General features: G+C 40.0%; 1 protein-coding gene across 3 annotated transcripts in view; it reads left to right on the top strand.

The window, feature by feature from the left end:
• The first annotated feature begins 2,059 nt into the window (after positions 1 to 2,059).
• LOC140462943 (disks large-associated protein 4-like) overlaps positions 2,060 to 12,934 on the top strand; it is a 572,009-nt gene continuing 561,134 nt past the window's right edge. For all 3 annotated transcript variants that reach the window (XM_072556463.1, XM_072556464.1, XM_072556462.1), the window contains exon 1: positions 2,060 to 2,244. The gene's annotated coding sequence lies outside the window, so the exon portion shown is untranslated. The remainder of the gene's footprint in view (positions 2,245 to 12,934) is intronic.

The following is a 12,934-nucleotide window of genomic DNA, read 5'->3' as shown; positions in this document are numbered from 1 at the left end:
AAAAAAGAATTCCTAACTTCAGTTGAACCAGCGAACAACATTGATACACTTGTGATAATTGATTCCCTTTGTTATTCAAATTTATTTAACATTATTTTCTTTCTTTTTCAGGCAAGCACTTAATATGATTTTTCATGTATTTGGCATATTTAAATGAATTTGGCACATTGTATTAAACCCCATTTGCTCTGGATTTTTTTATTCATTCATGGGTTGTGGGTGTCACTGACTGAGTAGGTCAACATTTATTGCACATTCCTCGTTGACCCTGAGAAGGTGATGGTGAGCTGCCTTCTTTAACTGAGTGAAAAATTACATAACACTAGGTTATAGTCCAACAGGTTTATTTGGAAATGCTAGCTTACAGAGCACTGCTTCTTTATCAGGTAGTTGCAATTTATTTGATGTAAAGTACACCCACAATGCTGTTAGGGAGGGAATTCCAGGATTTTGACTTTGCAACACTGATGAGATAGCAATATATTTCCAAGTCAGAATGTTGAATAGCTTGGGCGAATACTTGCAGGTGTTCACATGTATCTGCTGTCCTTGCCTTTTAGATAGTTGTAGTTGTGGGGGTTTGAAAGGTTGCTGACTAAAAGAGTGTTGGTAAATTTCTGCAGTGTATCTTGTAAATGGTGCACACTGCTGCTCCTGTGCAGCTAAGTGAGATGGAAATAATATCAATGAAATGCCAGTCAGGTGGGTTGCTTTTTCATGGATTGTGTCAAGTTCCTTGATTTTTATTGGAGCCACACTCAATAAGACAAACTCATGACTTGTGCTTTGTACAGGCAATTCAGGGGATTCAAAAGTCGAATTACTTGCTGCAGAATTCCTAGTCTCTGACCTCCTCTTACAACCAAAGTACTTATATGGCCAATTATTGCTGGTCAACCTTAAAATATTTTCTGCATTTTAGAAGTTAAATCGAGAATGGACCAGGAATATTATATACTTTGAACAAAGTTGGTGCAAGAACAAATCTTACCATTGCTTTTTGCCAAATGCATTCAGCTAAAACACTTTATAGGTAAATATTTAACACTTGACTAGTTCAAAATAATTAAAAACAAACACTTGATTGATTACTATGCATAAATATTCAATCTGCTTACGAGCCATTACTTGGAAAACAAATGAATAAGGTAATTTAAGTAACAACACGGAAGACTAAAGCATGATTGGTGTTTTTGTATTAATTTCAGACCATGTCTTTGATACATGAAAAGACTTTTAATTGTCAACAGGTCTGATAGGCACAATATGAGGGTAGAAATCCTTGCAGAGGTGTGTATTTCCCTAATCAGCTTTCCAGGACATTTTCTGGCTATTCTTTTTGAACGTTGCCTCCTTCAGAACCTCGTATTGACAGATGTCTGTGAGCTTTTTTGGCACCATTGCCTGAACAATGCTACCTGGTTTCCTTTGTTGTTTTGAAGCCCTTTTGAACTATGTGGGTCAGGCTTGTAGCAAGACTTATTTCTATATCAATCCATTAATTTGTTTAGATGTTTTGTTGTACACATCGTTCTAACCTATTTTAAAATCCTGAAAGTGATTATTCTAGTTGAATCATTATCTCTCCAGCAAACAAGGTACTGACTCATCAATCCCTAATTACAGATTGCCGTTCAAATTTATGCGCCACAGATATCAATTGTCCTTTCAAAAATGCAGCACATGCTAATAACATCGACAGTTCACTGCTTCAAACAGATTAGTGGGGAGTGCGGAAATGGGTCTGTGACGGACAGCATATTGAAACACGAATCTTTTGAAAATGCTGCTTACACATCTTCGGGACATTTTGTTTTTTTTTCAAAAGTATCAATTCCAAAAGTGAGCACATCAGTAACTTTTCTCTCCTTACTCGGCTGTTATGTCAGAAGACGGTTTGGGAAGAAAGAATGGGATACTGTCTGCGAAATGTAAATCCCTGTAAGGGTGTGATCCATGCCTGGTGTTAACAACAGCCCGCTTTTCCTTCCTCCCCGCCCCCCTGTGTGTTTGCTCGTACTCTCAAGAGGTTCCAATTGTCGCAGCATCACTGGCAGGCTAAAGCAGGCTGTGGTGCTTGGAAGAAGGTGCTTCATAATTTCCAGCATCATGGAGCTAACAGTTACTATAATAAAATGATTCAAAAGATTTAGAATAGGAAACAGCGCCTGTTGATCAACGAGCTCTCAAGGATTAAATGAGCAGAAATCTGGGCCTCATCAGTGAATCATCTTTTCAGAGGAGGTGAGTGCTTATATCTTTAATGTAACTAAATGGTTTCAGGATCCAATCTTCGCCTTTTCGTTAAAATACCGAAGCATTTTCCAACTTTATTGAGTCAAGTAATAATTTGCCATGCAGTTATTTTTCTTGTTTTTTTAAAAATAAAATGATTTCTCACAGACCAGGATAAGCAGCACCGGAACAAAGCCTGAGCCTTAAAGTATTTTGCCTGGCTATTTGTTGACAGTTATTTATCATCAATCCTCAATTCTGTTTTTAAGGAGAGCCTTTGCTGATGAATAGGAATTGTGGAATTTAGACATTTCATAAAATGCGTTTTTCTTCGGGATGAAAGCAGACTGACGCAAGAAGTAAATATTGCCAGTCTTGACATTTATACTCAGTCGCCTAATAAATTATACCATAACTCTGTCGGAGTTGCGTCGATTTAAATTGTAGCAGTTCAACACATACGCTTGTCAGTTATAATAGTTATTTATCGTTTCATTCTCCCAAAATTGTAATTATTCTCTGTGCGATGGGAGACATCCTCAAAAAAAGGTCTTCTGATAAACATGTTGTAGCTGGGTCGTTCGCTTCCTGTTCCGCGTTTTCCACTCCGCCCGACAAACCAATCACAGATTCGTATTAGTTTCTTCAGTGAAAAGGTTTTAACATCCATTTGTGTGTCTGCGTTTGACAGGTTTGTGATTTGTTATATTTTACGCATTCGGCTAAAGGTTGGAATGAAACAAAATGTCATTTTACAAAATCTAAGTTTTTTTTCCACAATAAATACATTTTGAAATATTGGCAGCTAAGGTTCTTAGGCAAAGTCTATCACAGTAATTTGTTCAGTTGATAAATAGCAGAGGTAATCTTCGCTCCTGATTGTTTTTCGATTCAGATATTGAAGTCCCGATGAAACAGGTAAACATTAGGTATACACAATTTAGTAGTGGGATCATTTTTCTGATAATTAAGCAATTTTTCAGCAGTTGTCATAACATTTCAAAGTTGATGCCTATTCTAATCTGTTGGGAAAAATCATAAGTGTCACAATAAGGGATACCTGATACGATTCTGGTGCAAACTACAACGAGCAGAATAATCCTCATTAAATAATTTAGCCAAACATCTAACCAACAACTGTAAATATAAGCGGGACTTTTTTTTGGATCAAAAGGACATGATCACAACTTGTTCGTCATCTGGACCATTAGAATATTGTTATTATCAATATCGCCGACTCTCAAAGCCAAATCTGTTCCGCTGCCTTCGCACTCAGATGAGAGCGGTTCGTATTTCAAATTCACCTCGTATTTTCTACGCACCGCTTTGTAATGTGTCTATATGTGCATATTAAAGGATGAAATAATTCACATTTGATCGTTCGGCGGCACCGCATCTAACCTGCACTGACATGAAGGTTGTGTCTTGTGCCGTTCCCGATGCATTTATTCCACCTCGTGCAAAGTAGGCGGCAAAACATCTTCTGAGAAGTAGTTTTAATGATCCAGAGATAGTTTTGTGTGTTCACCCTGCATAAGCAGGGTTACCATTTGAATTTATGGTGTGCCCTGTACAATTTTCATCTCTATAATCAGCCACACACAACAGGCTTCATACTTGGAAACGGGAGTGTTGCTAACCCGCCTGTAACATGATCCTTGCCGTGTGTCTCCCATTTACTAGGCTCAAATGCAGTTTCCCCCTCAGTTTACCTACTTCCTTAAACCATGGCTCGGGTATTGACTTATTCCACGTGTTCGATTAGCACACGGATTACTAAAGACAAATCTTGCGTCCAAAAATAAAATCTAACCATATCATTGATTTAAAACGCGTGTGTGTGTGTGTTCGTTCAAAGCTGTCCTTTTCAAAGCTTGATGTTGTCCCGGAGCAATGGGAAGTGCCGCGTGTTGCCGACAGAACATACAGCCTTGCACTGTGCTGTCATTCTGCTGTCACTGTGCTGCAGCTTTCAGCCTGCACACCACTTGAATGAACCATCATCACCTGCATTTTAATGTGCTCGAGTTTGCAGCAGGGGTGGGGGGGGGGGGGGGTGGGAACAAAGTTGCTGCCATCCGTGAATACTCTCCCGAATCTTTCGCTCTCGGCTGTGGCGGTTTTCACAGCTCCCTGTCTTTCTGGGGAGGTTGGTGAATGAGCAAATCCGCTGCACACACCGCCAACCAACTGAGGAAAGGATGTGAGAAAATACTTCAGCTCTGCGGGGCGTCTGGACGAACATCAACACCGATTATAACCCGGAAATTGCAACTAAATTTAGCAAAAATAAATCAAGTTAGACATAAACATCAATAAAAAGTTGGTGTCAAAAACACTCAAACAGTATGCAGTTCTTCTGTCATATTTGAACAGATTGTACCGTTCTGCAGATGCTTGCAATCATAACATTAGATTTGTTGTTGGACAAAACCTTTTCCTATTTTGATTGTTGATGTAGTTAGTGTATTAAGACCCAGCGACGTGAGTTGTTTACTTGTTTCGATGGACATTCATTTTAATGGGTTCCGGTTGGCAAGCTCTGCTGTGAATCAACACACAGTGCTCCATGCTCTTATCTTTGAACACAATCACGCAACCTAATACGACACTCACTGGATTTTCATGCTGATTACATGTCCACAGTCTTGCTCTCGTAAGCTCAGCTCTGACTTTCCCTCCTCGACAGATTCATATGCCTCTGTTCCAGCAATTATAAAGTGCAGAAATAAACAGGACAAATGTAGAGTTACAAATAGCCAATACGCTTGTAATATTTATTTACTTTGAGATGTTTGCTTATTTCATTATTTTGTATCATTATAGAATCATCCTGGACAGGAACTTTGAAATTAAATGCGGAAACAGCGTTTGCTAAGTTGAAATCTAAAAAGCTAGTAAATACGAACAATGATTTGGCCCTCGATCATACCTGATGCCCATTTACCACATTTCTGCCCTCACCCCTTCTCTTCCCTTCCACAACAACAATAGGACCCCTTGTCATCACTTTCCAACCCACCAGCTGCTACGTCCAAAGGATCATAAGCTGCCATTTCTGCCACCTCCAGCAGGATGGCACCACGAGACATATTCCCCTCCCTTCAGTAAAAACAATGACTGCATATCCTGGAAACCAGATTCTGGATTAGTGGTGCTGGAAGAGCACAGCAGTTCAGGCAGCATCCAAGTAACTTCAAAATCGACGTTTCGGGTAAAAGCCCTTCATCAGGAATGTCCTGATGAAGGGCTTTTTCCCGAAACGTCGATTTTGAAGCTACTTGGATGCTGCCTGAACTGCTGTGCTCTTCCAGTACCACTAATCCAGAATATTCCCCTCCCTTCCCTTGTCAGCATTCGGCAGGGACTGTTCCCCCTGGGATACCCTGGTCCATTGTTCCTTGACTCCAAGCATCTCCCTACATCCTCATGATATGTTCCAATGCAATCACAAAGAGTGACACTTACCCATTCACCTCTTATTTCCTCATTATCCAAGACCACAGACAGAACTTCCAGGTAAAGCAGTAATCTAACTAAAGTTCACTCAATCTGGCTAGGTGATTGTCTTTGTTGAACCCATAACACTCTCCCTAAAAATGACTCTAAGTTTCCAGTTGCCTGCCATTTGAATACACCATCGTGTCCCCTGGCCAACATTTCTGTCTCAGACCTGCTGCAGTGCAGCAAAGCTCAGTGCAAGCTTAAGGAATAACAACTCACCTTCCACCCAGGTACTGAACAGCCTTCAAGACTCAACATTGCAATTAACAATTTCAGAGCTTTAACACCCCTCTCCATGTACATTATCCCATACTGTTTTATGGATTCCTCCCAGCACAGCTAACCTATTTTCAATGTTCACAATTACCTTTATCACCTATTCAGCATTTAATATCATCAACAGTTCTCTTTTTCCCCTCTTTTCTGGATGCCAAGTTCATGTATTCATCACATTCCCTTCCCTAGCTCCCCTACTACCAACCTCACACTCTCATCATTGACCTTAATACCACGATGTCTCAGCTGCTTTCAGTTCTGATGAAGTGTGACTGGACTCGAAACGGTAACTGTTTATCTCTCCACAGATACTGTGAAACCTATTGGCTTTCTCTGGTGCTTACTGTCTTTGTTCTAAATTGTCCATATTTTCCCTGCACACAGAGGAAGTTTGACTTGGACCCACTTAAGTTACCATGAAGCTGGCTGACAGTCTCCCAGAATACTGGAATTGTGGCTGTTTACTGCCAGAGAATGATTACAAGTTGTCAGTCACTCAGAGACAAAGGGACGGCACATCCTACAAGTGCAGTAAATAATCTGAGATAAATTGACAATTACTGTTTAGAAGACTAATAATTATTTAGTTTACAGGTAAACAAACCAAACCCACACCTGAAATCTTCAAGTCCATTTGGAAAACAATATGTTGGTGTAGGTTAATAAAATAAAATATATTAATAGATCATCTTTCCTCTTTACTGAATGAATAGAAACCATCAAACATAAAGCAATTTTAATTAGGATATGTACCAAGAGCAGAACTGGGTCCATCTTTTACTGATGCGTGCACTGCTTCAATCCTTTCTTCAGTGTGAACTATTTAACCTACCATTATTTCCTATTGATGGTGCAACACTTCCTCGTATATGAGAAATTTTCTAATAAGCATCTTGTGCTGTACATTAGCCACAGGCCTTCTGAAATTCAAAATATACATCATCTGCATTCTCTTTATTTACAGTTTGATCAGAACTATTAACTTTGTTAATGATGTCTTAACTTGAAAAAATTGACAATATTTAAATATTTACTAATTTTGCCTTAAGTATGGATGCCAAGAGTTTGTTCAAAATTGTCATTTGAGTAACACCCTTGGTTACTCAGGTTCATTTTTGTAAATACAAGTGTTCTTGGATTACTCCCATTCCTACAGTACAAATTCCATAATTTGGTGGAATGGTGGCTCAGTGGTCAGCACTGCTGCCTCACAGCAGCAGGGACCTGGGTTCAATTCCTGCCTTAGGCAACTGTCTGTGTGGAGTTTGCACATTCTCCCGGTGACTGCGTGGGTTTCCTCCGGGTGCTCCGGTTTCCTCCCACAGTCGAAAGATGTGCAGGTCAAGTGAATTGGCCATGCTAAATTACCCATAGTGTTAGGTGCATTAGTCAGGGGTAAATGTAGGGGAATGGGTCTGGGTGTGTTGCTCTTCGGAGGGCTGGTGTGGACTTGTTGGGCCAGAGGGTCTGTTTCCATACTGTAGGGAATCTAATCTAAAGAAACCAGAGTAATCATCTCTGACTTTTCTGAACAGATGTAACTGCATCCTGTGACAGCCCAGTGGTCTGTGTGTCCTTGAGTTTTATTTTTTTCCTTTGGTTTATATCGTTAGTTCACATGAGGTTTCCCATCCACTTTGAGGTAATCATGATTTGGAGATGCTGGTAATGGACTGGGGTGTCCAAAGTTAAAAATCACACAACACCAGGTTATAGTCCAACAGGTTTATTTGGAAGCACTAGCTTTTGCGACAACCACCTGATGAAGGAGTAGCGCTCCGAAAGCTAGTGCTTCCAAATAAACCTGTTGGATTATAACCTGGTGTTGTGTGATTTTTTTAACTTTGAGGTAACTTCATTCTCACTTCCATCCTAATTTATAAAAATGGAAGCAGGATATCTAGTTAATCTCACCAATGATCATTCAGCCTTCACAACTGGACATTGTCCTTCCTTCCTGAACAACCTTGCCTCCTTTAAAGTATTCTTCTATGTTCATCATGCTTATGGGCTGTTAGGAGAAAGTGAGGACTGCAGATTCTGGCAATCAGAGTTGAGAGTGTGGGCTGGAAAAGCACAGCAGGTCAGGCAGCATCTCGAGGAGCAGGAGAATCAACGATGTGGGCATAAGCCTTTCATTGGGAAGAGCTGTTAGCTCAATTCGTTGACTAGCTGTTTTACAGTGCAGACTGATGCCAATAGTGTGGGTTCAATTTCTGCACCAGCTGGGGTTACCATGAAGGATTGTCCTTCTCAGCATCTTCCCCCTGCCTCAGGCATGGTGATCCTCTGCTTAAATCACCACCGATCGTCTCTCTCCAATGAGAGCAGCAGCACTATGGCGACTACTTGTTTGACATGCTCGTAAAACCTTCTACTGTTTCAGGTTTTATTATTTGTGACTTTCTTTTTTTAAATCTTTCTTCCAGCCCTTCTAATCTTCCCTTTCACCTTTTCACTTCCATATTCCTCATGATTATCTCTAGAATTGTTGTTCAATTTTCACAAATTTGAATTTGAACTTTAATCTATTTGTCCACAAGACATTTTAGTTTAGTCTACCCATATTTTTGCTCATAGAATTATTTTTAATTTCTGTTCTTGTTCACATTTGAAGATTTTCTAAAGCTGATCAGAAGATTAGTGTTTGGAACTTTTTTGCCCAATCAATACGGTCCAGAATCCCTTTCATCTGGCTGCACTTTGAAGCTAATTATGTTGTGGTCACCATTTAGCAACTACTTTCCAACTCTCATATTAGTTATTTGCCCCACAAAAGTTCTCTGAAGTAAGTCAAATGTTTATTTTGACAAGAAATATACTGATCAAGCAAGTTGGATCCTTTCCAGATTATGTTCCTACTTCAACAACATGTATTAATTTTATTCCAGTCTACCACGGCATAACTAAAACCAGTCAGGATTATTTTCTTGGAATGTTTTGAAATACCCCCTTGAGCTGTCTGCAAATCTTCTTCAATCTCTTATTATTAGTGTTTCTTAGCTTTGCATACAAACAAGAATTGTGCCATATCTGTTCCTAATTCTCAAATGTAAACTTAAAAATTTGATCTTAAAAGTACCCTTTGGATATCCTTATGCTCTAGCACTGTGATAGAACTCATACTTGATATTGTCACTCAGTCTCTTTTGTGACACATGGTATAACAAAGAACATTGTTCCCAGTTCTGTTCAACTGTTAGCCATACCTCCATCATGTTCACCACAGTTAGTAATGTTGTTTAAGATACTTTGCACATTCAGAAACATGTCACTCAACTGGATTGCGTTTTTCTGGTTTATTAAAAATTTCATTTGGTGAATTACTTTATGTGGGTGCAATAGTGCTTTACTTTCTCCCTATCTCATTGTCTTTTCTCTGTCTTTCTTTGCTGAGTATTTTCCATATGAGCCTTCTGTTTCTGTTATGAGAGCATTATTAACTGTTCTCATTCCTGAAACTCAAATGTAAACTTTCTCACTTTTCCTATCTTTAAACAATTATTATTATTAATATTGATTTGATGTGAATCTTATTAGAGCCACATTTACACTTTCCTGATTTTCCATAACAGAAAGTATTTTCATAATTGACGATGTAATGTTAAACCAGAATACAGAGCTAACATTTTAATACCTTTCTTTAAAATGAAGAAATGAATGTTTGAATATATTATAATGTAGTTTATCTAATGTAAATGCTCATCACAGATCTGAACCAATTTCATGGAAGAAAAGAAGATCGAATCCTCCTTAGTTGGTACCACAAAGATGAAATGGCAAGCTGTGTCTTCCTCTAATCTGAACCAGGAAGGGAGACAGGAGCTTACTTTCCCTCTGTCCATAAGAAAACTGTGGGCAACAAGGTGCAAGGTCTAGATCATTGAAGGTTAATGCTGAAAATGTGTTGCTGGAAAAGCTCAGCAGGTCAGGCAACATCCAAGGAACAGGAGAATCGATGTTTCGGGCATCAGCCCTTCTTCAGGAATGAGGAAAGTGTGTCCAGCAGGCTAAGATAAAAGGTAGGGAGGAGGGACTTGGGGGAGGGGCGTTGGGAATGCGATAGGTGGAGGGAGGTCAAGGTGAGGGTGATAGGCTGGAGTGGGGTGGGGGCGGAGAGGTCAGGAAGAAGATTGCAGGTTAGGAAGGCGGTGCTGAGTTTGAGAGATTTGACTGAGACCAGGTGGGGGGAGGGGAAATGAGGAAACTGGAGAAATCTTCATTTCCCCTCCCCCCACCTTGTCTCAGTCAAATCTCTCGAACTCAGCACCGCCTTCCTAACCTGCAATCTTCTTCCTGACCTCTCCGCCCCCACCCCACTCCAGCCTATCACCCTCACCTTGACCTCCCTCCACCTATCGCATTCCCAACGCCCCTCCCCCAAGTCCCTCCTCCCTACCTTTTATCTTAGCCTGCTGGACACACTTTCCTCATTCCTGAAGAAGGGCTGATGCCCGAAACATCGATTCTCCTGTTCCTTGGATGCTGCCTGACCTGCTGCGCTTTTCCAGCAACACATTTTCAGCTCTGATCTCCAGCATCTGCAGTCCTCACTTTCTCATTGAAGGTTAATGTCAATCACTTTCAGGATTGTGCTTTTGTTAAATATGTTAGATGCACATCAAAGAGGAAATGTTTCTTTCAGCGACAGGAATGTACAAGCATGGATTTTCAGTTCAGGAAGTTCCTTTCAAATGAGAGAGTGGATACAGCTTGGGTCAATTCCAGTTAAAATTTAGAGGAGGGTTGTACAAATATTTTGCGTCGAGTGATGGTGATGGGTGGATTGGGATTGGTCGACAGGTGATGGTTACCTGTTGACATAGGTATAGGATGGAACAGGAGATTTACAGTTTGTTTTCTTTTACTTGGCATTTGGGGAAAAGAGGATTAGTTTATCCCTGCTCACTTCACAATAAAGGTACTTGGGATTTGTCAGTTTATGAGAAATTGAGGACTGCAGATGCTGGAGAGTCAGATTCAAAAAGTGTGGTGCTGAAAAAGCACAGCAGGTCAGGAAGCATCTGAGGAGCAGGAGAGTCGACGTTTCGGGCATAAGCCCTATATCAATCTATGGCTAGTTGTAGGATGGACGGAGGCAGGCTGGTGCTGGGCTGATCAATGTGCATGAGGGAATATTTCCAGATTGCTGATGTGAATGATTCCATGATGCAGTACCAATGCAGCATTCATCCTTTTCCTTTGAGAATTCTATCAATTGCTGAGGAGACAATTACCCTTGGCTGAAAAATGGAGCAATATTATACTCTGTGTGCCATCACATTTACAGCATAATCTACAGGAACAGTACCTTTGCAAACTTGAGAATGTGTTCCATGCCATTGATATTAATATCCTGAAAGCAGTTAAGTCATAATTGTTCTACTGCGGTGCTCAGATGCTATTCAAGTGCAGGTTATTTTATTTGACATAATTGTGATAATAGGCATGTCATGTACTGTTTGCCATCCTAAAATGGTTGGCCGTGTTCATCATGGGTGTAGGCTCATGGCTGCCTTTTATAAAGGGAAGTAGTTCCCCCCTCCATTTCCCACAATTAATCCACCCAACCTGCACACCTTTGGATTGTGAGAGGAAACTGGAACACCTGGCAGAAACCCCTACAGACACAGGGAGAACGGGTAAACTCCACATAGGTAGTCACACAAGGCTGGATTTGAATCTGGATCTGTACTACTGTGAGGCAACGTGTTACCCACTGAGCCACCATGCCCCAGTTTACATTTAATTCCATCTACCACTGCTCTACCTATTCACCTAATCTATCACTATCACTTTTAATCCCTGAAGGTCAGTTCCTTTGGTGAGGTATATTCTTGACCAATGATGTCAGGCAATTTAGAGCAGACATTAAAGGCCAAATTTAATTTTATAAAACACTTCAGTTTTTTTTACCTGCAAGTACAAAGCTGAGGCAAAATCTAGAACACATCTTTATCACAAGCAAATATGTTTATTTGGGAATAGTGTGCATCAATAGTTAACTTATAATTTTATCCCTCCTGATGCTAAGATATCGTTCGACAAATGTATCATATAATGCAATTGGTCAATAGTCCTGTATAGTCAGAAGAGTTAACCTTGAAGGTCAGAGGATTCTTCACAACTGAGTTACTCTTGTCTTTACTTGATACCAACACAACTGCGGTCCTTGATCGGAAGCAACATTCCTCATTGCTTTCAATGGCCTCGTGCCCAGTCCAAGAGCATTGAAACCAATTCTATAAGACAAAGGCTATTCCACCACTATCACTTTCCCTTTATATCCCCTAATACAGTCTAGAAATCAAACTGGAAAACTTCTGAACTACATGGCTTCCAGCTGCAATAGCATTGCTGTATTGTCTGGCCAATCAGCTGTGTAGACAGAATATCAAGTGTGTGCTATTCAATTCTATTTATGACTCCCGTTTGAATGACTTCTTCATATTTCTATTTATTGCTTATGTTTAAATTATTTCATTAATTAATTGAGTTATTGAAATGTATCATCAATTTAAACAGGAAAATTATGTTGTTCTTTCAGTTAAATATGCACATACTAATATGAAATACCTCACAACCTTGAAACCCTGTCAGAAAGAATGGATCATTGGTAAGCCATGAGCCAGCCTTCAGTAAAAGCACCTTCCAATCTCCGTTGAAGTAATTTCAGTGGAAAAACCCATTAAATAGTCTCCTTGACCAGTAAATCCAATTGGTGATTTGAGGCAGATGTCTGTGGCATGCATGTGGCGAATAAATTTGATTGCAATGGGAGCGCTCTTAGCCTTTTACTGAGGTCCCAAACATTCTAGAAGCCAGTCTTCAACTAAAATGATTCATGCTATATAAATCAAGAAACAGCTGAAGACACTGAATACTTCAAAGACTATGGACCCTGATAACATTCTGGCAA

Source organism: Chiloscyllium punctatum, chromosome 37, assembly GCF_047496795.1.
Source record: "Chiloscyllium punctatum isolate Juve2018m chromosome 37, sChiPun1.3, whole genome shotgun sequence".
Taxonomy (NCBI): Eukaryota; Metazoa; Chordata; class Chondrichthyes; order Orectolobiformes; family Hemiscylliidae; genus Chiloscyllium; species Chiloscyllium punctatum.
The sequence above is the reverse complement of the archived record's forward strand: the minus strand, read 5'-3'. Positions and strand labels throughout refer to the sequence as shown.